This window comes from Felis catus, chromosome A2 (genome assembly GCF_018350175.1).
Source record: "Felis catus isolate Fca126 chromosome A2, F.catus_Fca126_mat1.0, whole genome shotgun sequence".
Classification (NCBI taxonomy): domain Eukaryota; kingdom Metazoa; phylum Chordata; class Mammalia; order Carnivora; family Felidae; genus Felis; species Felis catus.
In genome coordinates this window covers 23,203,800-23,226,160 of record NC_058369.1, presented here as the reverse complement: position 1 = coordinate 23,226,160, position 22,361 = coordinate 23,203,800, and the positions used below count along the sequence as shown (strand labels likewise).

General features: G+C 48.3%; 1 protein-coding gene across 3 annotated transcripts in view; it reads right to left on the bottom strand.

Moving 5' to 3' along the window:
* The window catches only part of CACNA2D3 (calcium voltage-gated channel auxiliary subunit alpha2delta 3), an 897,621-nt gene that overhangs the window by 222,900 nt on the left and 652,360 nt on the right, over window positions 1–22,361 (bottom strand). The window lies entirely within an intron of this gene.

Below are 22,361 nucleotides of genomic sequence, written 5' to 3'. Positions count from 1 at the left end.
TCCTGTGCCTCAGGGCCTTTAATGCTGGTTGTGGGGATGTTTATAATGTAGGAAAGTCTGCCCTCTACTGCAGGCTAAAGATAAGCAGCCCCTTTACAAGTTCATAAGATGTGGCTGATGGCATACTAGAAAAAAGTATGTATGTATGTATAGCCTTTTTCTTTTTTGATTTTATCTCTAAACTGGTCATCTTTGGATTGAATTGGTAAGATTTTAAATGAGATGCAGTGTCACTGTAAGTGTGTTAAGACCATAAAACCACAGGTTACCATTTTGGACACTGCTTGGCTACTGCTGAGAGAAGGTGCTGAAGGCACATGGGTGTGAAGGAGAGACTCACTGCCAGTGTGCTGAACCAAACAGGTCTAAATGGGCCCCCAGTGGAACCCAGGGAACAGAGGCCAGACAGGGTAGTCACTGTAGAGCCAAACAGGGCCCAGTGGCTCTCCTCCTCTCTTGTTTTCCCTGTCAAGTGTATTTCAGGAGTGCTGAGACCTCTCTGGAAAGTGCCCACTGCACCACTCAGGAAGGCTGCATTGGCTCCAAGGGGCAGTGGGCTCAGATCACCCAGGTCAACCACCCTTCCTCTCCCGGCTCTCAGGCTTTCCAATGAGCAGCTGTTCATGGCCAGTTTTAGGACATCGGATCCACTGCAGTTGAAGAGGGAGGGAAGTGGTTCCCTGCAAAGCTGCTGTAAATGACAGCAGATTCATGGCTGGATCCTGTTACGGAAAGTTCGTGTGCTCACAGAAGCTCTGGCCCTGGCAAGTGCCAGGCTGGGGCCAAGTGGGAGGAACAGGAACGAGGTCCATGGGGTTGTCACCCACAGCTTTCAGTGAGGAGGTGTGATGGGGAAGGGGGCACATGATGCTAAGTAAGACTCCACACGTCCCTTCGAGCAGCAAGAGTCAGACACTCTTGGGCCTCTGTTAACTGTCTAACGGCCCCCATGTTCCATTTCAGTAAGAACCCTACTCCTAAGAGCCAGGAGGAACGCCAGAAGCTCATGCAGCCCAGCCTCTGGCCACTAAGGGCAAAGCCTTTACAGTTTCTTGGGCCATGTAACACTAGGTCTACACCACATTTTTGTGAGAAGCACTTCCTTTGGTCATTACAAAATTCTCCTTTATTTATTTACTCAAATACATTTATTGGACCCCTAGTAAGGACCAGGTACTAAGGATATAAATAAAGCCAGCTAAATAGCCTTTCTTTCTTTTCCAAGGACTCGCTTGCAGTTCATCACTCTTAATTCTGCTCCACCCCCCCGAAGGTCAATGTATTGCCCACCATGCGTATTGGAAAAGAGCCCATCATAAGTTCAATAACAAATTCCATGACACATTAGATAACATGATATAACCAGAGTGTGCAGGACATCCCCACTCACCACCAGCCCCCGACCAAATTTTCGTGTCTGAGCATCATGCTATTTCAGCCACTCCTAAAGAAACTCAGGAAGACTGCCGAGGTCCTGAGCACCAAAAGTATCCACTTGTCTTTTGTTAGACAAAGTGTTTCTGCCACTTACTGGGCACATGATCTTACACAAGGGGCCCAGTGGCTTCATGTTCCCCTTTTCTCACTTGCAAAATAAGAGAAACAATAGTGCCTCTGTGGCAATGGTAGATTGAGAGAATGAACTAGATAGTGTGTATAAATTGACAAACACATTTCTGGCACAGAATAAATCCTTAATATGCTAGCATGATTCCTGAGACCCATCATCTTGGCCAACAAGATCATGGGTCTTGTATACAGTTGGCTTCTACGTCATTTCCTTAAAATGAAGGAGACGCAGTCAGTGATTCTGCTCTGCAAACCATAGGCAGGAAGGAGGTGTTTGTTGAAGATGGTTGTGTCAGAGAGTCACAGTCATGCACCTCCTCCTGGTGTGTATCTTAAGCACCAAGACTTGCATACTATATACCTCATCTGGGACTTGAGACTCTCGCAGCAGAAAAATCCATACCTGTGCTAAAGCACCCAAGTCCTTTTAGATGGTATTTGGCAATTTTCTAATGCTTAGAGAAGCCTGGCCTTCTGACCACTCCCAGCTGTCAAACACTCAAGAAATTCAGTACATTGCACTTTTGATACTCAGAGAACCTGGAGAGTTTAGAGCGTGAGGTGAAGAAGCACTCCCAGTGTATTGGTCCACAAGCCAGTGAGCCTAAATAAGTTAGTTTCATTGAAGGAAACAGGCAGGACTGGGGATACTTGCTCTGGAACTCCATTTTAGGAATGACTCTCTCTCTCGTCTCTCAAAAATCAATAAACACTAAAAAAGGAAAAAAGAAGGAAAAAATAAAAGAAAAAAAAAGAAGGAAAAAAAAAAAAAAAAAAAAAAAAGGAATGCCCCACCACAATGTCTGCTTAACCAGGTATGTGAAACCAGTCTGAAAGACTTCCCATTTGGGTCTTTGTTAATGGTCTCCCATTAGAGATCAAGCAGTAATGTAGCAGAGTGATTACTCTGAGCGAGAGAAGGAAAAGTCAGTGGCTGTTGCATAAGACAAAACAGATTGAGGGTGGTAAGTAAACTCAAGCATAATGACCCTAGATCCACCTTTATTTTTTCTCCCATTTAGAAAGCACATTGGAAGGCTAGAGATTAGACTTCCAAGAGGAAGACATCTGTGCTGTGCACTGCCCCCACCCATCCCTCACGTTTTCCAGGGCAATCACCTTGCTTTCTTCCAGGGGAAGACCTTGGGCCCTATGCTCCATAAATATAGTTCTTGGGAAAGCAAGACCATCCTGGTTCAGAGGTGGGCAAGTGACCTGAGCATGTAAGGAGACCCACATCTCTCCAGGACACAGAGATTGGTTCAGAGCTGGGTATATAACTCATGCCAACCCAGATTAGACCCAATCTGGGATGCTTTCTTGGATTTATCCGGATAAAAGAGCTGTGCATCCACTAGCATCATTAAGGTGGCAGGACGTGAACTTGAGCTCCTCATAAACATCTCTGCTTCTGCTTGGAGAGAGCCTTCCTGAGAATGAAGCCAGCGCAGAGAAAGCAGAGAAGAGACAGGAAGAGAGTCCTGAAAACATGGCGTGTGTGCCTGGATCAAGCTGTGACTGAAATCTTTATGCCCTTAGATGTTTCAGGTACCAACACATTCTCTCCACATTACCCCCTTCCCTTTCTAAAGATGTTGTTTTAAAGCTGGTTTGGGTTTCAAACGTAAGTAGTCACTGGAGTTGTGATTTGTATATATTTAATGCCTTTATTATTTTCCTTGTAAATGAACCACTTTTAAAGTACATTTTAAGTGAAGTGTTCCTAACGGTTCTTTAGGAACATGTGATTTGCAAAATACCTCACTGTTAATCAAGATAGACTACTATGTTTGAGCACAGCTGATCCCCTACTTTCTCCCCGAGAGGACACACGGGAGGCCACAGTGTAAGAGTGACAGAACGAGAAGTAAATCTGACTCCCAGGCCAGATCTCCCCTATCCCGTGGGATTCAGCCTGTGACACATCCCGGATCCACCAGCCCCACTCCCTGCTTCCCTGCGTGAGGATCTTGTTACTGGGGCTGAGGCATCGGATATGGCATTTGTTAGTGTATCTATAAACTGTAACTTCCTTTGAAAATGTGATTAACGAATTGCGAACGGTTTCCAAAGGTTTATAAACAGATACTTTGAGAGCCACGGGTAGGTTTGTAGTTTTTGGTGCCTGTTTTATGAAAAAAATATGTGGGGGAGAATTTAATAAGGAAAGATATTCTGTGCTATGAAATACTTTGAGGTGGAGTTTCAAATAAAGGCCAGATGTGGTGAACACACAAACCAGCCCGTGGCCTAGGAGGATGGGACAAGATGGGCACCCATCTGAGGGGCAAGCTGGAGCCATACAGGAGCTGCCTTATGTGCCTGAACCTGCCAGGTGGGGGTTAACTGGGTGCTCCTGAGTGTTCTCATGGGTTATCTAGAGATGGACTTTGGAAGCATAATGGGACGGGCTGAGGTGATGGCCATGTTCATGTGAGTTTGAAAAAAAAATGCCTTTGCTTTTTTTTCTGTGTGTGTGTGTTGGGGGGGGGGGGGTGGGAAGGGCCAGAGGAGATCAGCTACACACATCCACACAGCCTCTGCGAAACAAATATTGTGTATGCTAATAATTGATAAATTGTACGTGCTGCTCCACACTGCCAACAGGAAGGAAGGAGATGGGGTGGGAGGCCCACAACTGGAGAGGAAGAAACCTTGCCCAAAGCTAATGCCATCTGGTGCAGGGGTGTGGCCAAGGGCAGGGAGCCAGCCATTGTCTGGGCAGATGTTCTCTCCCAAGGAAAGCACGGTCCTCAGCTGGTGAACACCTTCGCCATCTCCTCCGAGGCCCGCGTCTCCTCTTGTCTGAGAGGCCGAAGTGGTCCTTTCAAGGAGAAGGAAAGGAGACACATCTTCTCTCCTCCATGCACAAGACAGCAGGGCCTGATGGCCACCAGGCATGTCATTCCTTCACTCCCTCAGCCATTCGTTCCCTTATTTGCTCATTTACACACCCACATACCCCAAAATACTGTTGGATACTGAACATTTATCAGGTCCTGAGCCAGGCCCAGGTGAGCCTGGGGAAAGCATGGAGAAGCTGTCTGAGAACGGTCATTTCCTGCACTCAGGTTGTAGACGGTGGTTCACTGCTCATCAATCAGGGTGGTCAGAAGAGCAGTAGAGAGCAGGGCCCTAGAGTCAGACTCCGGTTCTAGTCACACACACACTGTGTGCTCCAGGGCTGGTGTGCATTTCTCTGAGCCCACGTTGCTCATCTGTAGGATGCAGGTAATAGCATTCAGCTCACAGGGCTGGGATGAGAAGCAAATGGGTACACACATGGTTGAGTAGGGGTATGTCTTGACAAACAGTCTCAAGAAATGCCTACTCGGCAAACACCAATAACTGCCAAGGTCATTACTGACACCTGAGATGTGGCAGCACCTGCCTCAGCCCTGGAAAGTATGCTCATGGGATCAAAGGTTTCTTAATAGTATGGTCCTTTCAAAAAGAGGCAGTTCAATGACATCGTGGTCCATTCTTCTCAAGGTCAAAGCAAGGGTCTCAAACACAAGGTCTCCGGTTGCCATGGCACATAGCCTTAGAGGAGGTGGCCCAAGGGAATGGGAGTCTCAGTGGAAACAGAGTATCAGTGACTCCTGTCTACAATCCAAATGGTTTAAGCTTTGGCTGTTTTTTAAGGTGTTTTGTTTTGTTTTTTTCTCTCTCTCCCTTGATTATCCATGTAACAACTGCTCACTGTAGAAAATTTGGAAAATACTGAAAAGTGAAGGAATTGAAAAAAAAAAATATTGTGTTCACTATCACGATACAGGCCATGCAGGGATCCCCACCCACCATTCTGCTATCTGTTCCAAAGGGAAAGTACTTTGAAGTAGTTACAGCTTTCAGTCTTCTAAGTTCATTGTTTCTCCAACAAGGAATTCATAAAATGCAGCAACCAATCTGTTCTGCTTTCCAAGTGACTGCCTTTAGCAAAAAAGAAAAAAAAAAAAGCAAATGTTTTCTGATGGCTACCTTCCCCCTCACCTCCTAGCATTCCTCAGGAAGAGTGAATGCCTTTCTTCCAGGAGCCATGCTAAATGGTGTGCCTATCTCCATGGAAGGATAACCACTTCACAGACGCGCAAACGCAGAGCCCAGGGATGCAGGCCACGTGGTGGCATGGCTAACTGGCAGTGGAACTGGGATTCCACCCCATCTTTGCCTGGTTGCCCAGCCTCGGGTCTTCACCACATTTTGCACTAGGCCTCCCTTGAGGGTGTCTCAGCTCAGATGGCGACCACCCACAGGACGCAGTAGGCATATTAATGGGTGCAGAACCATGCCGGAAGCCAAATTCCACAAGTCCCTTGTGCCATCACTGGACGCCAACTCATTCAGGCTACCCTGAAACTGGCCTTCGCGGCCAGGGGTACACCGATTCAGTTTTAGATTGAGAACAACTACGATATACTGACTGCATGGAATCAGGATCATGGCACATGCCCGGTGCACACAATACAAGGCCCAATAGCCAACACTGACTCAGAGCCTCAGAGAAGCCTTGTAGCATCTGATGGTACCATGGTATCTAGGATTTCCCTCAAAATGGTGCTGGCCCTTTGGTTGCACCACCCCATGTGGCTCAGACTTTTCTAGATAAGTTTGATGACCGGATGACATAGACATGCCAGGGGACAAATACCAAGGAGTTTGTACGTAGGGATGAAATCCTCCGTGTTCATGGGTAGATGAGAAGCCCAGATACGCTGGAGGGAAGCAGGGAGGGCGTGTCCAAAAGCAGCCGGAAGGTGGGAGAGAGGCAGCAGGGCATGTCGAGACAACAAGCCTTTTCCTTTTTCTACCAGGTACCCTGCTCTTATTAATTAATGTTTTTAAGTGTCTCAAAGATGAAAAGTTCTACGTGCTCTCCTAGTGTGATTACAAAATCCTTTTGATCGCTGTAAAACTAAAACAGCCTTGGTATTTTTTTAAAAAACAACAATTAACAGGCTGCTTTGAAAACCCCAATGACCTTTATCTTAATCAGTGTCCTCTGAGTCGTGGTGAGTCACCCCCATGGTGTGTGGGGAGGAAGTGGCCTCACTCCACCAGCGGTTTTGTAGGCTTCGGTGTGGCTGATACATGGCGGCTGGATCTAAATTCCCATTCTCAGAAAGCCAGTCTGCCTTGTAATAGCAAGGAAGCGGGGACTCTGACCCAGAGAGAGGGGAGCTGTCTGCAGGCGTCTCAGTCAGGTGAAGGGCTCTTGCTAAGAAAATACCAGCCTTGAGCACAGAAGAGAGACCACGATGCTACCTGCAGAGGAAAGGTGAGTGTGGGTACCTGGAAGACCGCCCCACCGATTGGTTAGAACACTCTGGACAAAAACCGACACTACAGTCTTCTGGGCAAAGGTTAGATGCAGGACAACCTTCAGAACGAATGCCCAAGTTCCAAACAGAGTTGCTCTGAGTTCTCGGGCACAGACAGCGCCATATTCCAAAGCTGATTTCATACAAAGCTTTCAAATAGCTGGGTCGTTAGGAAATACTATCTAGGATGACAAGAGGACCTCTATAATTTGAAAGTATGTCTGTGACAGTTGACAAGCAAACAATTTTTTATGCATTTACAGAACTTTATTTGGCATTATTCCCCTGAGCACTTAACTGCATCAAAATACCCTTGGGTATTGAAATGTGTCAGACTGTTTTGAACATGTACCAAAACTGGGCACCAAAAACTGCAGAGACGATGCATTTTCTTATTCACCCAAGTGAAATAAAAAACCAGCCTCAACCAACAGTGCCACAAAACTGTGGCACATTTGCCTTCCAGAGGTGCTGCAGCTGCCCATTCACACAGAGAGAGCTCTCTGCTGCGGGGTTTCTGCCTGTGGTCAGGGACATGGGCCTTCCTTGCCTGTCACCCCTGTTCCCATCACCTCTCCTGGCTCAGTCCCTGGCAGAAATATTCCAGTCCCATTGGCTCCACTTGGAGGGATGATGTTTGGAACAGAGAGGCCTCTCTCAATGTTAAGGTTTCTGTGCTAACTGGCATGAAGTGCAGGAAGCTGGCAATGATTTGCAAGTGAAGGAAATGGAGGGAGGAAGAAACTAGGGAAAGGAGTCCTTTCTTGCAAGCCAGCTACCATTACCCTTGACTCTGGTTTATGCCTGTGATGATATCAACCTACATCAGATAGCTGAGCCTTCACCAAACGTGTGTGTGTGTATGATTTTATTAGAGGGCTGAGTGGCGTCATAGTTTTCTCTTTTTCTGCTAAAAGTTTTAAAGATACTTGTGAAGGAGGAGAAGACATAAAGGGATCCACCTCTGTGCCCACATCTTCCATGGAAGTTTCTCTGATCCTTCAGCTAGAGTCTGTCTCCCTTTTCCCCTGGGGTGGCCCTTGTTTGCGCCTCCCTGAGGACACAAGAGTTTTTGTGGTATAAACATGCACATGGCCGTCTTTTCAACCCATCTGCTCTCTGCCCCTAGCCACATTCTCATCACCAGACTGAACAGGTTCTCATCCATCACGGATCCATCCATATCCCACTAGATTGGTGACCCAGCAAAATGTTTAGGCTTGATTTTTTCTTTGCAGACGATTCTGATATACAGTCTTTTTTTTTTTTTCTTTTAATTCTGGATGCATGCTGGTCTGAATAAGCCCAAGGGACTTCTGATGTCACTCGTGACTCATAGGAAAACCAAAGGTCCCCCGCAAGGCTGACTCAGTCCTCTGAGTCTTACACTTGTCTGTGATCATGGAGATGTGGGCAGAAGCTAAAAAGGCAAGTAGAATCAGAGAAAGAGGCCAGTGGGCCAGGCAAAGCAACCAGGGCTCATCAAACTGCCATATGCATTGCTTCTATCTTTTCCTTGTCTTTTGAAATACAGTCATGTCTCTCCATCCCTCTTGCCATCAACTTAGTTTCAACCACCATGATACCCACCCACCTTGATGAAGGTGAGTGTCTTCTAAGCCTTTCTGCATGGAATTTACCTTTCTAGTCCATGCTCCAGGGTCCAGATGCCAGAAGGGAAGATTCTTCTGCAACCCAAATCACCACTTGGCCCAGAAACCTCATGGCTCCCCATGCCCTCTAGGATGATGCTCAATGTTTGGGAATGCCACAGTCCCCATCACTCTGTCTCTGTTTGCTGCTCTGACCTCTCTCTCTCTGTACTTCCTGCCTGTCTCTCTATGACTCCCCAGCTAGACTGAGCTGGCTGCTAACTGTGTCATTATCATCCTTGCCTCCAGGCTCTGTATCAACCACTCTGTTTCCAACAGCCTTCACCCCAGCTCAACATCCAGTGGCTCCTCAGGACTTGACAGAGACATCAGCTCATCTGGGAAGTCTAGTGCAGAGTTGGTTCAGGTCCTTCCTGTGTTCTCCTGAGCCTCCTGTGGTCTCTCTGTCCACACCCATCACATCTCCCCAACTAGGTCCCAAGATCTCCAGGAAAGAGGCTATTTCTCATTCAAGATTGAACCTGCAATGCCCAGGAGAGTGCCTGGCAGAAGAGATTCACCATGAATATTTGAATATTTGAATGAGTGAAGAGAGTCAATGAACAAATTAGGATGTGAATATAAGCGAATATACTTAATGAACACATGTAGAACCCACAGTACGTGTCTGGCCAGTTCTAGACCTTTTGTGAACATGAACTCATTTAATCCTCAAAACACTCTCAGATAGTAGGCACTATTTTTGTACTCATTTTGTGGCACAGGAAAACGGAGGCCAGGGAGGTTGAGCAACTTGTCCAAGGCCACACAGCTGGCAGATGAGGCTGAGGCTGACCCTCGCCTCAGAGACGGCTCTGCCCCACGGACAAACATGTACCTGAGGCTGCTGTCTGGTGCCTGCCTGAGATGTGTCCTGTGATGGCACAACAGAAGGACGATGATGGCAAGGTGACCTGGGATCACAATCAACCAGCTCCCTGCCATTCTACACGGAGCAGAGCTGAGCTTCAAACAAATTATTAACACTCAAAGGAATCTTTCCATTAAATATATATGAATGTACTGTTCATATTTGTATTTGAACCTGGATGCAATGGGCTCCATGGAAGGAGCATCCCAGCCGTATGACTCTCAAGCCTGCCCCAGTACTAGGGAGTCAGGTAAATGCTTGCACCTGCCCCACTTACTCCCAAACCCTCCTCTTGGAATGCAGATAGAAACTTAGAAACTCCAGGTGAGACTTTTGGTGAGAATCAAGCATTTGGCTCCTTGGGTTTTTGATTTGATTTGGAGTACTCAGTGTGTGTGTCTTCCCTCTAGATGATGTTCTAGACTTGACTCTGGCAAAGTACATCCGCAGGTCTGCCTAGGGTGAACTGTGTGCCTCTGTCACTCAGACTTTGGTTTTCTAGTCACGGGGTCCAAATGGGAGAAGCCTCTGTGGCTACGGTAAGTGGAAATGGCCAGTGTCTCCTTGACTTGCTCCTCAGGGGGTCTCTGCCCTTCTGAGAGGAGAGACAGGCACAGAAAGCCTCACATTTCAAACTTGAACCCAGAGCTTCCTGGGTTGAGGCTGGCAGGCTAGCCACTCATTTGGGATTTCTGGCTATGGCAAGTTGCGTGAGTACCCAACCTTGTCAAAGTCCCAGCTATGGGCTAAAGAAATTCCAACTATTGGGTGCCATTCTATTATGCCATCATCTACTGGGGGGCTCACTGGGGCAACAACAGGGGTAGATCCCATCCCAAGGAGAAAGGGGCAGTGAGGTTGAGAAGGGTTTGAAGCAAGAGCCCCACCTGGCTTGGCCAAACTACTTTCTTGCCCAACTGTATTAGTGTTCCCCCTCATCCTGCAAACACCCACAAAGGATGTGGAAGTGGCACCCCGGAAGTGTGTTCAGAGATACAATGATGTGAGATGGTCAGTCCAGCGGTGGTGGGCATTATTAAATTATGGTGTCCAAAAGCCCATGGTGTCAACTGTTTTATTTGCATTCTTTGGGTCTTATCATTTAAGATCATGTAAAAATGACAGCTGCTTATAATTATTTGGGGGTTGGAGCTGCAATAATTAAAACCATCTGCCTTTATCTTACCGCTACCAAACTTAACCCCGAGAGGTTGGGTCTACTGAACTTCAAAGAGGGAAGTAAGAAATAAAAGAAAACTCCGCACATTACTAACAAATTTCTTGTGATTCATTTAAATGTATAACCAGTTATTCCAACAGCCTTCAAACCTTTAATTATCTTTTAAATATATATAATTTGGGACTGCTAATTAGATAGCAATTTAATGCTCTCATGGGGATTCAGATGCACTGTCTTTCTAAAATGTAAACTTCGGGAGGAATAATCATTGGCATTCAAATGATTGAATTCTTCAGTTATTCAAATGAGTGTGGGTATTTTCACTGTTGGAATCATTTGAATATTCTGCTGTCGGCCCAGCTGTAGGGTTTAAGGGACTCCTCGAAGAGCAGGGAATAAGGCTAGGCTTTCTCCCCGTCCAAGTCCAGCCCTCTGGAGAGAAACCAGCCGGGCTCCTTGGGAAAAGCCTAACAATACTCAAACAGCTCAGTTAAGGCTCCTCTGAGATACAGATGGTTCTGTTTTCCTATTTTAAGGAGGAGCAAACTTTCCGGGAATTTACAGTTATGAAAGCTTTAATGCTTGCTTCGCAGGCGCTCTCCATGCTGGTCTGCCTGCTATTGTCTGGGCAGTTAACATTTTAATTAATAACTCCCTCCCGGCAACAGGCTGCTGCAGACGGAGGAGGTGAGGGCTTCACTCTGCCTTGAGCTTCCACTTCCTGTGTATTCCTACCCCCGTTGAGATGGTCCTTTAAATTATATAAAGATGTGCATCACATGCAGAAAAGCAATTGATCAATTGATGACACTGGGTAATGATAGAAGCCAGCTCTCCCATCTCAGACTCACAATATGGCTAGGGTTTGCATTCCTGAGCAGAGGGCTAGTAGCTAGCAGCTGAGGCTCATTTCCCCCACGAGGGGAAGGAGGTGCAGACAAATCTATAGGAATTTTTAAGAGATCATTATTCAACACATTGCATGTAATTACATTTTGATGAGCTTTTTATTGCTAATTCATCATCCAAGATGGGGCACTCTAGATATGAAATTAATCTAGTAAAACAAAGGTCAGAGTGTGTCCAGTGTAAAGAAAGGCTTTGTCCTCATCAAATCCTTTTGCCAAACAATAAAGCAGCTGAGAATGTTATCTCTAAACCAAATTCCTTCCGCCTACCCTTGATTAGTAATAGCACAAAGCCAAGGCTCCCTGGTACTTCTAAGCACAAACGTGGATTCTCCAAGTAAGCTGGTGTGATGTGAATTCATGTGCAGGAGCCCGAAATATAATGGAAAATGTGTCTGATGGCATCGTGTTAATGCAAAAGGCCATGGGGGCACACGCAAAACTGCATTCGAAGCTCTAGTCTACAGCAAATCAATTTTTCCCAAGAAATAGCAGTCCACTGGTATCCTGGCTTGAGTTCTCTCTGAAGCGGTCCCAGAGCCCTGGATTCAAGGGCAAGGTTTTTCACTTGGGAGGGGTTCTCAGGAAATACCTGTAGGGATGCGGCAAAGTGACCCAGAGACAGAGACGGGCAGGTGGCCAACACAAGGCACATCATCGAGCACATGAGCACTGTGGGCACCCAGAGCCGAATCCCATGGCCAGGCTCTGGGAGCTGCTGTTGAGGAGCCTTCTCGAGAGAGCCCACCTGTGAGGGGCGGGGGGAGGGGGGTGCTAACCAGTCTCTGGTGGGGGGTATGCTAACTCCCTGGCACATCTGGCTTGCTGCCTCAGAGGAGTGCACTCTGAAAGCCAGAGGAAGTCTTCAGCCAGGTGCTGGCAGCAGGAAGCCAGGCTGGCATGTGTGGACATGGCAGTAACTGAGGGGACACGAGCAGAGTATTAAAGGCAAGTGCTTCACTGAGCTTCTTCCCAAGTAGGACCCTATCACTCCCCAGTGACCCAGTCACTCCTCCTTGTGCTTTGGAAGTCTGTCCTAAATCCACCCAAAGATTCCAGACTCCGACACACTCAACACGCCACACCTCAGCGTCTTTGCTGACCCTCTTCCCTCAGCCTGAAAGAGCCTCCAACATCTCTGCACAGTGATTCTCTTTCCTCCCTCAGGGGCTCAGTGTAACAAGCCATTCCCAGGAAGGGCTCTCCCCGACCATCCAACCAAGGGAGGTGCCTCTCCCTACTTTCTGTTTTCTCAGAGCCTTGTTTCTTTCGGAGAGTTTATCCGAAATGCATAGTACTTTTTATTTATTTGTTTACTTATGAACTTTAAAAAATGCCCATGAGATTGTAAATGGGTAGCGAAGGGGAATTACGTCCGTCTCATTTTATCACTAGATCCCCAGCCTCTAATAGAGTGCGTCCAATGAATACAGGCCAGATGAGGGAGGAATGGGAGGGAGGGGGGAGAGAGGGAAAGGAGGTGAGGGAAGAAGAGAGGGCAGGGAGGGAGGGAGGAAAAGAAAAGAGAGAAGAAAGGAAGGAAGGGAAGGACCCAGAGAGAGAGGAAAGGAGGAGGGAGGAGGAGGGTGGGGAGAGCGGGGGAGGGCGGGAGGAAAGATTCACCACTCCAGCAGTGCAAGAATGGGCTTGTTATGCATCTGGTGTCTAAGGGCCCTTTGCTGCTCCCAGCTGTGCTGGCCTGGATCACAGACTGTGACCTCGGGCTTATAGGCTGCAAACCGGCTCCCCGCAGCCTTTTCCAGCCACCCCTTCCCTTCCACAGCTAGACACCAAGTCCTTTTATAAATTCCACTTCTTATCAGTATTTTCACCCTGGTGCCTAATAATATAGTGTGTCATCAGTTTCCTAGATGTGAGTCTTCTCTCCCCACTTATTTACCATTGCATCTCTTCTGTGAGGTACCTCACGGGGCCGTGCATATACAAGGATGAACAAAACACAATGTGACCAGCATTCAGGTTGCTGGCCGTGCAGATGCAGCGAGGGGCAGATGTGTCCAGATATTTCTATAATGTAGTGCTGAGACCAAACTCAAAGGCCTATGCAAGAAGCCTGGTTGGACAGGGAGAGACCTCTTTGGGGAGGGGGGCGGGGGGCAGGGGTGCACACTGTGGGTTCCCTGAGAGCTGAGGCCAGGCCACACCCAGCAGAGGCTCCCAGACTTGGGGATTTCACTGCTGTAGCAGCTAGGCTGCTGTTGCTGTAAGCAACAGATATCCATTCTTTTTCTTTTTTCTGATTTTTTTTTAACATTTATTTTTGAGAGAGAGAGAGAGACAGAGAGAGAGTGGGGGAGGGGCAGAGAGGGAGAGAGACACAGATTCTAAAGCAGGCTCCAGGCTCTGAGCTGTCAGCACAGAGCCCAATGCGGGGCTCGAACTCACGGATCGTGAGATCATGACCTGAGCCAAAGTCAGATGCTTCACCGACTGAGGCACCCAGGAGCCCCACCAGATACCAATTCTTAATCACTTGGGTAAAAGGGAAATTTACCAGAAGGTATAGGGAAGCTCTTTGTTCCCACTGCATTGAGAGATAAATACATAAATGAATATGAATGAATGAATAAACAAGGAACTGACAGAGTCTCTTGTTCTTCTTTTTCCTTCTCCTTCCAACCTTCCTTCTTCCTTCTCTCTTCCTTCTTTGGCAGAGTAAAGACTTAAGAAAAACAAACCTTCAGTCTACCCTTACCTTTGTATCAGTGGGGCCCCAGCAGGAAGCACATGGCATAGTCACGCTGGCTAATTAAGGAAGGTTTAATAAAGAGGCTATTGTAACGGTGTGGGCAGGGTGTGGGAAACTAGAAGAAATGATGCAGTCCCCCGAAGCCAGCAGTAGCGGGGACCCTTCTCCCACTCTTCCTGAAGGGACAGAGGAAAGGGCACTGTTCACGTCCTGAGAGAGAAAGCCACAGAGACAGGGAGGCAAATGTGACTTTAGATTGGGTGCGGCCAGTCCCGGGGCCACAGGGCTGAATGTGCACTCCGACCCCACCCGCCTGTCTCTACCTCTAGTGGGTGCCCCCCAGGAGCCAAACCCCAGCCGCTGCCCAGCGCAAAAGAGCCCCGCTGAGTTCAGTTCAGGGCAGTGTACGGGGCCGGCCGGAGGGCAGAGGCAAAGGGGGAAAGCATCTGCAGGAGTGCCGGGAGGCTCTCCAGCCCAACTTGCATTCTGTGAGGGAACCTTATAACGCTGCTTCACAATTAAGTTTACGAAAAATGACCAGGCACATGTCATTGTCCATAGTCATCCTTTGGTTTTCCCCTGAAGACTGACCCAAATTTGCTGTCTGACCGACGGTCCTTGACCTAGGCATCAGTTATTCCCTTTGAGATGGGTACCACCGTCATGCGGGGCAGTACGAGGACTTAAGAAGGCAAAACACACGGAGGTGCTCGGCCCAGAGCCTGGGTCCTGACCCACTAAGTAACAGCTGCATTGTTACCACCAGGTCCCTGTCTGCTCAACCCCATCTACGCCCTGAGTGTCCAAACACACACCCAGCACAGAACTTGGGGCCCCAGAGCCCGAGTCCTTGAGGTCTGCACAGCAGAGGGCAGCTCCCAGCCCACAGAAATTCTGACACCCCACGACCTGGGATAACCCCCAGGTTCTCTCCAGGTAGAAGCATCCCCCACTCGCGGCACTTCTTCCACTCAAGTGTCCAGACCAGGGCGGTTCAAACAGTGCCCTCAACAATTTCATCAAGAGGAAAGCCATGCAGGGCTCTGTTTTCTCTTTGGCCAAATGATGTATCTCAAAACGAACAGGCTTGCTACACGGGGGTCACACAGCCTTGTTCGTTTTTTCTCAGAGAACACACTCCTCTGAGCAGATACACTCACTAGGCAACCCTAATTCTTTCTTTTAAACTAAACGGGATAGATTCAGACCAGGAAGCCGGAGTCCCTGGGCTGCGCTCTGAGAATGTGCCGCTGGCAGGGACGCCATCCACGAGGGGACCCGGCACAAGGCGGTGCCCGGGCGCCACCTACTGGGGAGTCTCCTTCAGTTCATCTGCTGCCTGAGCGGAGGGCGAGGAGGCTGAGAAGGAATTCCGGCACTTGGGAGAAAGGTTTGTTAGGCTAGGCCCCCACTTCAAACACCCTCACGGGCGACTGCATGGTTCTGAGACCAGAGAAGTCGTGTGTCTGGCCAGGCCTGAGGACAGCGGTCCTGGGGAGGGTGTGGGGTCCCCGGCTGAGTGGGGTAAAAATGTCCCCTCGGGTGGACTGTGGATACAGTTGATGTGCATGCCACCTCCTCCGGGAAGCCCTCCTGCATTTCAGGGCACCTTTCCTTGAGAAAAGCAGACACTCCCACTGTGAGCTCATAGCTCTTCTTGGCTTCCTCACTGTCGGGGAACTCTTGCTTTGTGCAGTGAGCTTCTGTGGGCAGAGACACCCTTTTACCTATTTCTAGGCCCCTACTAGCTAGCACGGTGCTTGACTCTAGGAACATCTGATGAAAGCTTGCGGGCAAGCAGGAGGGCAGAAGGACGGACAGAAAGAGCAGAGGGCCTGACCAATCACGTGTAATTCAATTTCTGTGCCTGATGCAGGAAGGACTCGAGAAATGTCTGATGGGTGAGTAGGTGGTATCTGCACTTTTCGTTGACCGTGGGAAACTGGTACCCACACATGTAATCACCAACATCGTTCAAACACCATCAAAGTGACTCAACAAATAGTTACTGACCATCTTTTCCATGCAGCAGAAAAATCCCAGGAACCCACAGGGACAGTAGGGGAAAAGCTGAACACATCAACCTTTCCCACAAGTGATTAGCGATCTAAAGAAACTATAGCAAGAGACACGATGGAAAGGTGATGAAGGAAGGGTGTGGCTCCTCTGGTCCAGGAGCAGGGGTGACATCTAGATGAGGCCTGGAAGGTGAGAACAAGCCCGAACAGCCACGAGTGTATTTGGGATGAGATTCCAGGTAGAGAGAAGAGCGGGAACAAGAAGGGTTCAGAGCAGGAAGGAGCTTGGGTTGCTGGAGGAACGGACAAAAGGGCCAGAGTGTGGCCAGAACACAGGTGAGCACCGTGGGAAGCCACACAAGCTCAGGCAGGATGGGGAGGTGGAGTGAGATCTGGCAGGGTGCCGCGGTCACAGCCAGGAGTTAGGGTTTTACACCGCATGCCAATCTGAAGCCCTCCCATGACTGATGTCTCTGAAAGCAGCCCCTGACGTGCAGAGTGAACAATGCCACAGTGAGCAGGCAGTAGGGACGGGCAAAACCAGGTGCCCAGAGTGGAGCAGAAAGGGGACAGAAGCCCTCTGGGAGAGACAGAACGAACGGTGGCCTGACCAGGGGGTACAGACAGAGAGAAGGGGGAGGGCTTGGAGCACATTTTGGAGCCAGATCCGACAGCATGCGAGGCGGGGATGGTGTGGGGAGGCCACACCCACACCCGTTGAACTAAAAAGAACCCTGAGTATTTGCACTGAGTAGGTGTGGCTGGGCAGAAGAAATGAAGGAAAATGCACTGAGGTGTTCTGGTATAAGGATTATCCACAAGAATAAAACCAGGAGATGTGTGGGATGGGAGTCAGCCCTTGCATAACCGAAGATCTACACAAAGATAGAGAGATCACATTTGAACTCCGCATGAACGTTTTTTGGAATGATACAGAATCTCTTCACATGGTCCACTGCTCACGCTAGATCAGGTGGATCTGGACAGGGGTTCTAATATTACCCCTAACTTTTAAGCTCCTATTTAAACTGGTGTTTAATATGCACCGTCTCCTTAGCATTCCACATATATTTACATGTGCCTGTAGGAATGTCCCCTTGATTCTTTAGGAAAGGGCTGCAGTACAAGAATGTTTCTATTTATTAGCACATCCACATGTTGATCCACGGATTCAATGACCTTCTGCAAGGGCCCATCTATTTGTGCAATGGCAAAAGGACAACGAAAAACGAACTGCCCAGGTGGCCACAAGAACAAAGCAGCAGGATCGACATCGAGAGTGGGACAGTCAAGGGGTGACCCAAGGGAAAGGCTGGTGAGATCAGACAGACCTCGGGCTGTGGACAGCCGGTGCCTAGGACAGCAGCACTGAATCCCAGAGAGCATGGAAAGCTTCTGTCATCGGTTGGGAAGATGACAGGGCTATCTGCACAATTTGGGCTCCTTCAAGGTGACAGAACAACAGAAATGGTTGGGGCATCTGAGTATTCTGATTTAGAAAATCTGGCAGCTCAGGCTCAGCCAATGCGGCTCGCACCCCCCCGCCCACTGGCCTGTGCTTCACAGTTCGGTTTAGGAAGTCTGCGTGGCTTAGGAGTGAACTCACGCGGCTGCAACTGCCAGAGCGGCATGGCCAAAGCCAGGAGCCCATCTGCCCTGGCCACCAACCTCACGCTCCTGAGTTCTGAACAGCTCCCTGCTTCCACTCTGCAGCTTGCGAGGGAGGGGCTGAGGCCACAGGGGAGGGGGCTAACTGGCCGTCCACCGTTTGCACAGACCCCCAGGATGGAAGAGCCATAGGAGATGGTGGTGGTAGTGAGTTTGTTCCAACCCACCTGCAGGAAAGGGGAGGATCTACCATCCATTATGTGTAGAAGGGACCAAAATGTCTGGTCATACTCCAGACCTGTGCTGTCCCATACGGTAGCTTCGAGTCACACGTGGCTCTGGAGCACCTGAAATGTGGCTCGTCTACATGAGACGCTCTGAGAGTGTACAATACACATCAGATTTCAAACACTAGCATGAAAAACAATGGACAATAATGCCTTAATAATTTTTTATGGATTATCTATGGAAACTATAAGATTTCAGATATACCGGGTTGACTAAAACATGTTCTTAAACTTAATTTCACCTGTTTCTCTTTTGCTTTTTTTAGATGTGGCCACTGGAAAATTTCAAATTCCATAAGAAGCTTCTGTTTGTGGCTTGCGTTATATTTTTGCTAGACAGTTCTAGTCTAGACAGATTCTAACTATAATCGTCCGAAGATGAACATGTTATTCATCCATGTGGCCTCCTGGTCACTGCCAGCTTCCAACCGCTCTGTCTCCCATTTTCTAAAGATCCAACCAATGGAGAATTCGGCACATGTGACTTGATCTGGGCTAGGGCTCCTGGTTCTGGAACTTTCTAGTCACCTTACCACTTTATCATTGGGGCCTCAGCTTCCTGTCTGTCACATGGGGATATCTGCCTTCCCCACAGAGAACTGGAGCTCCTCAGCCTGGCACGTACAGTTATCTGCAGTCTGACTCCAGGCTACCTTCTCTATACACCTGCCCAGGATCGTCCCCACAGACACCCTCCCTGTGAGCCTCTGGGCCTTTCCACAGCACCTACTCCTCAGTTTCCTATCAAATTAATTAATGATTGAAAGCTTTAACACATATAGAACACTTACTAGAACAATAATAGACATCAACGAATGTTAGAAAAACCCACTAAAACCCAACAACAACGGTAACAAACACACAAGAATGCACTTTTTCCTAGGAGTGTCTATAGTTACTCACCCACCCAGAGTATACAATCTTATCCATCCTTTTAGATTTTTGAGTTCCTGGAGGCGGGACATGTCTTTGTAACCACCCCAAGCAGCTTGCTCGGGCCTAGAACTTAGTGGATGCCTGCAAACACCGAAGGAACGGCTGAGGGTTTCTCTCTGTCATTCCTACCTCCCGTCCCACCCACCACAACACCTAGTGGCTGATGCGATTGGCAAATTTTCTTACAGAATAGAAACGCTCTAGCATCCTTCCCCTTCTCCTGGGCTCACAGATCCAGAGCAAACAGCTTTTGGCAGATGTCAACATGGTCTCCGTGGAAAGGAGTCCTAAATTTTGCGTGCCCCATGCTTCTCTGTGGAGCCCTTCCTGTGCTGTGGGTGCTGGAAAGGAGCCTTATTTGTGTTCTTTTGGTGGTTTGACCAGGTCCACATTCCAGGCCTCCTTGGGGCAGGAAATCAACTCAGTTGACCCTTTCGTCTAAAATGTAGGGGCAGATGGATCGCTAAAATCTCAACAAAAATCAGGTCATGTCAAAGGCGGCACCTTCTCAGTTTTATTCCCCTCAATGCCCTGTTGGGCAAGAGAAAAAGAGATATAGTCAGGGTTCCACATTAAAAAAAATCCACAAATATTTGGAAAATAAAGCACAAGAAAACTAAATCTAATGTTTATTTATTTTTGAAAGAGAGAGACGGAGAGAGAGAGAGAGCAGGAGAGGGGCAGAGAGAGAGGGAGACACAGAATATGAAGCAGGCTCCAGGCTCTGAGCTGTTAGCACAGAGCCCAACAAGGGGCATAAACCCACAAACCATGAGATCATGACCTGCGCCGAAGTCCGATGCTCAACCGATTTGAGCCCACCCAGGTGCCCCACGAAAACTAAATCTAACAGCAACTCTGCTTTGAAAATATTTTTAACCTGAATGTTAAAGAGTGGTAAAGATCCAGAAAAAAACTTCCAGATGTCTAAGAACTACTCAAACAGCATTCCCCAAGGTCTAACTTGAGTCCGTCTTGCTGTGGTGTTGGCCCACTCCCCACCCAGAGGGACCTGAAGACAGACACAGCAGCCCCCACTCCCACACGGGACCCAGCACACCTAGCAGCAGGTAACGTCTGTTGCGTGAATGCCAGGCTATCAGAAATCACAAGGTGGTAGCAAGGATAGAGCGGCTGAGAAACACTTGGAGAAAGACCAGGGAGAGCCCAGTTATCAACAGGAAAGTATTATTTTAGCAGTTTTGCCAATTAAACCAAAGCAAGTCTGCTGAGTGAAGGCTCCTATATCTGAGCTGTTTTTGGAGACGCTTCATGATTCACACCCAACTCACACAAGATTAAAGAAAATACTGGATAAAATCAAGCCGAGCATTAAGTTCAAGGGGAAGATTTTATTGGACAAATTAGAAAAATATTGGTATTGTGCTTCAGAGAAACCCACTTCTTTCCTCTGGCTACAGGGGCAGAAACAGCCCCCGTGGCAGATGGAGAGGGAATCGGAGTTATTTTAAGTGAGCTTGCGCCATCCTCCTGTGCTGGCCACAACCCCACGCTCACACCCACCGTGCTAATCTGGCAGCCTTGGCCAGAATCACGGAGAATGAATAAGGATTCGATTATGTGGCTGGGCTGGGGAGAGACGAGTCTGTTCCCTGCCCCAGCTAGCCAGGGTGGCTGCTGGCAGCTGGCTGTCCTTGGCCATGCGGGAGCAGTCTGAGCAGGGCAGATGTATGGCCTGGTGCAGAGAGCAGGCTTCCAAGGCAAGCTCACAAGTTACGTTTTTCAGAAGGACCCAAAATAAGTGGCAACGAACAGTGGCTCTGTCCAGAGTCCCTACTCTGTGCTGAGTGGGCTGGTGCTTAGAGAGAAGGTGGGAGAAAGCTTTCTGCTTCCTTTGTTGGGGTAAACAAAACTGAGACGGACAGGTCACTTGTTCATGCCAGAGCCAGTGGCATCCCATCCATGCAGACGGATGCCCAGCTAGCTTAGCTCTCATTCTGCACTTACCACAGCTCCTGGTATTATTTTTACTGCTACTTTAAAAACAAACAACAACCACGAACTTTAGTCTCCTCACCTGGTAGGGCTCACAGAGAACCTCATAGTAAGATTGTTGTCTACCTGCCTTCTGGAGCTGGCCTTGAAAACAGAGTGTGTGTGTGTGTGTGTGAGTGTGTGTGTGTGTGTGTGTGCGCGCACGCAATCCCTCGCCAATGTTTCTCATGACAGTCTGAAGCAACTGAATAAACAAAAAGGGTCCTTTAGATCCTCCTAAGCATCCACCACCACCACATTCTCCCAATCTTTCTAGGAGCTGAGCACAGATCGATAGAGCCCATATAATGTAAATAGGATGTGGGTATAACCATCACTGTCCCCACCATGTCCCAGGGCCAGCTTTGTCACCCAAGGCTTTTGCATGCATTATCCCATTTACTCTGACAACAAAGCTGCGACACATACATTATGGTTATGGCAGGATTACAAGAGAAGATGAAGCTCAGAGAGGCTGTGTGACTTAGTCCAAACCACACAGCTAGGATGTAGCAGGACAAGAGTCAAGGGGAACCTGAGAGTTGCTAAATTTGAGTTCCTCCCACTTCACTGCCGTCTTTTGCCCAGGAAGAAAATGCAAAACTCGAGGCAGAGTCAACATCCACTGATCGATCACATTCAGATGGATGAGTTCAGATAATCCTCAACGGCTGGCATTACTCCAAACCTCTTCTAAGTATCCCAGGGCCTCAGGGTCAGAGATAGATAAATGGCTTGGCCATTCCTTATGTTCTCATCATGGATCAGTTGCAAAACCATTCATCTGGTTTGGATTTTCACAAGTGAGATGCTGGGGCATGTGCTTGGGCCATCCTGCTTATGGGAACTTGACCTTGGCTATCACTTCTGGTGAAACCATTCAATACAGTGTCTCAGCAGTGACAAGAACAGAAATGATTTGTATCTGTGAGCATTTGCACTGTCACGGGCTGATCAGTGCTGACTGGTTGCCCTGCGTTTCTAAGAGCGTTTTGGCTGCCTTCTCAGTGGCCACAGCTCTGGAAAGTGCATCAGATGTACTATTTGCAGGCAAACTGTTTGCTGCATGACCAGGGGATATAAAAGACCAGGAAGGCATTGTGAGTCAACTGTGCTTATGGGAGCTGCTCATTGCCATTGCTGCAGAGAGAGAGAAGTTACCTTGGTGACTTCTGACGTCTGGTTCCATTTCATCCCTTTTTAGAAAGCTGATAAATAGGAAGCCAATTCATTCACTGGCAGAGGATCCAGGTTTGATTGTTTTATTGACTCTGCCCCACTCCAATTGGAATAAATAAGCACGAGG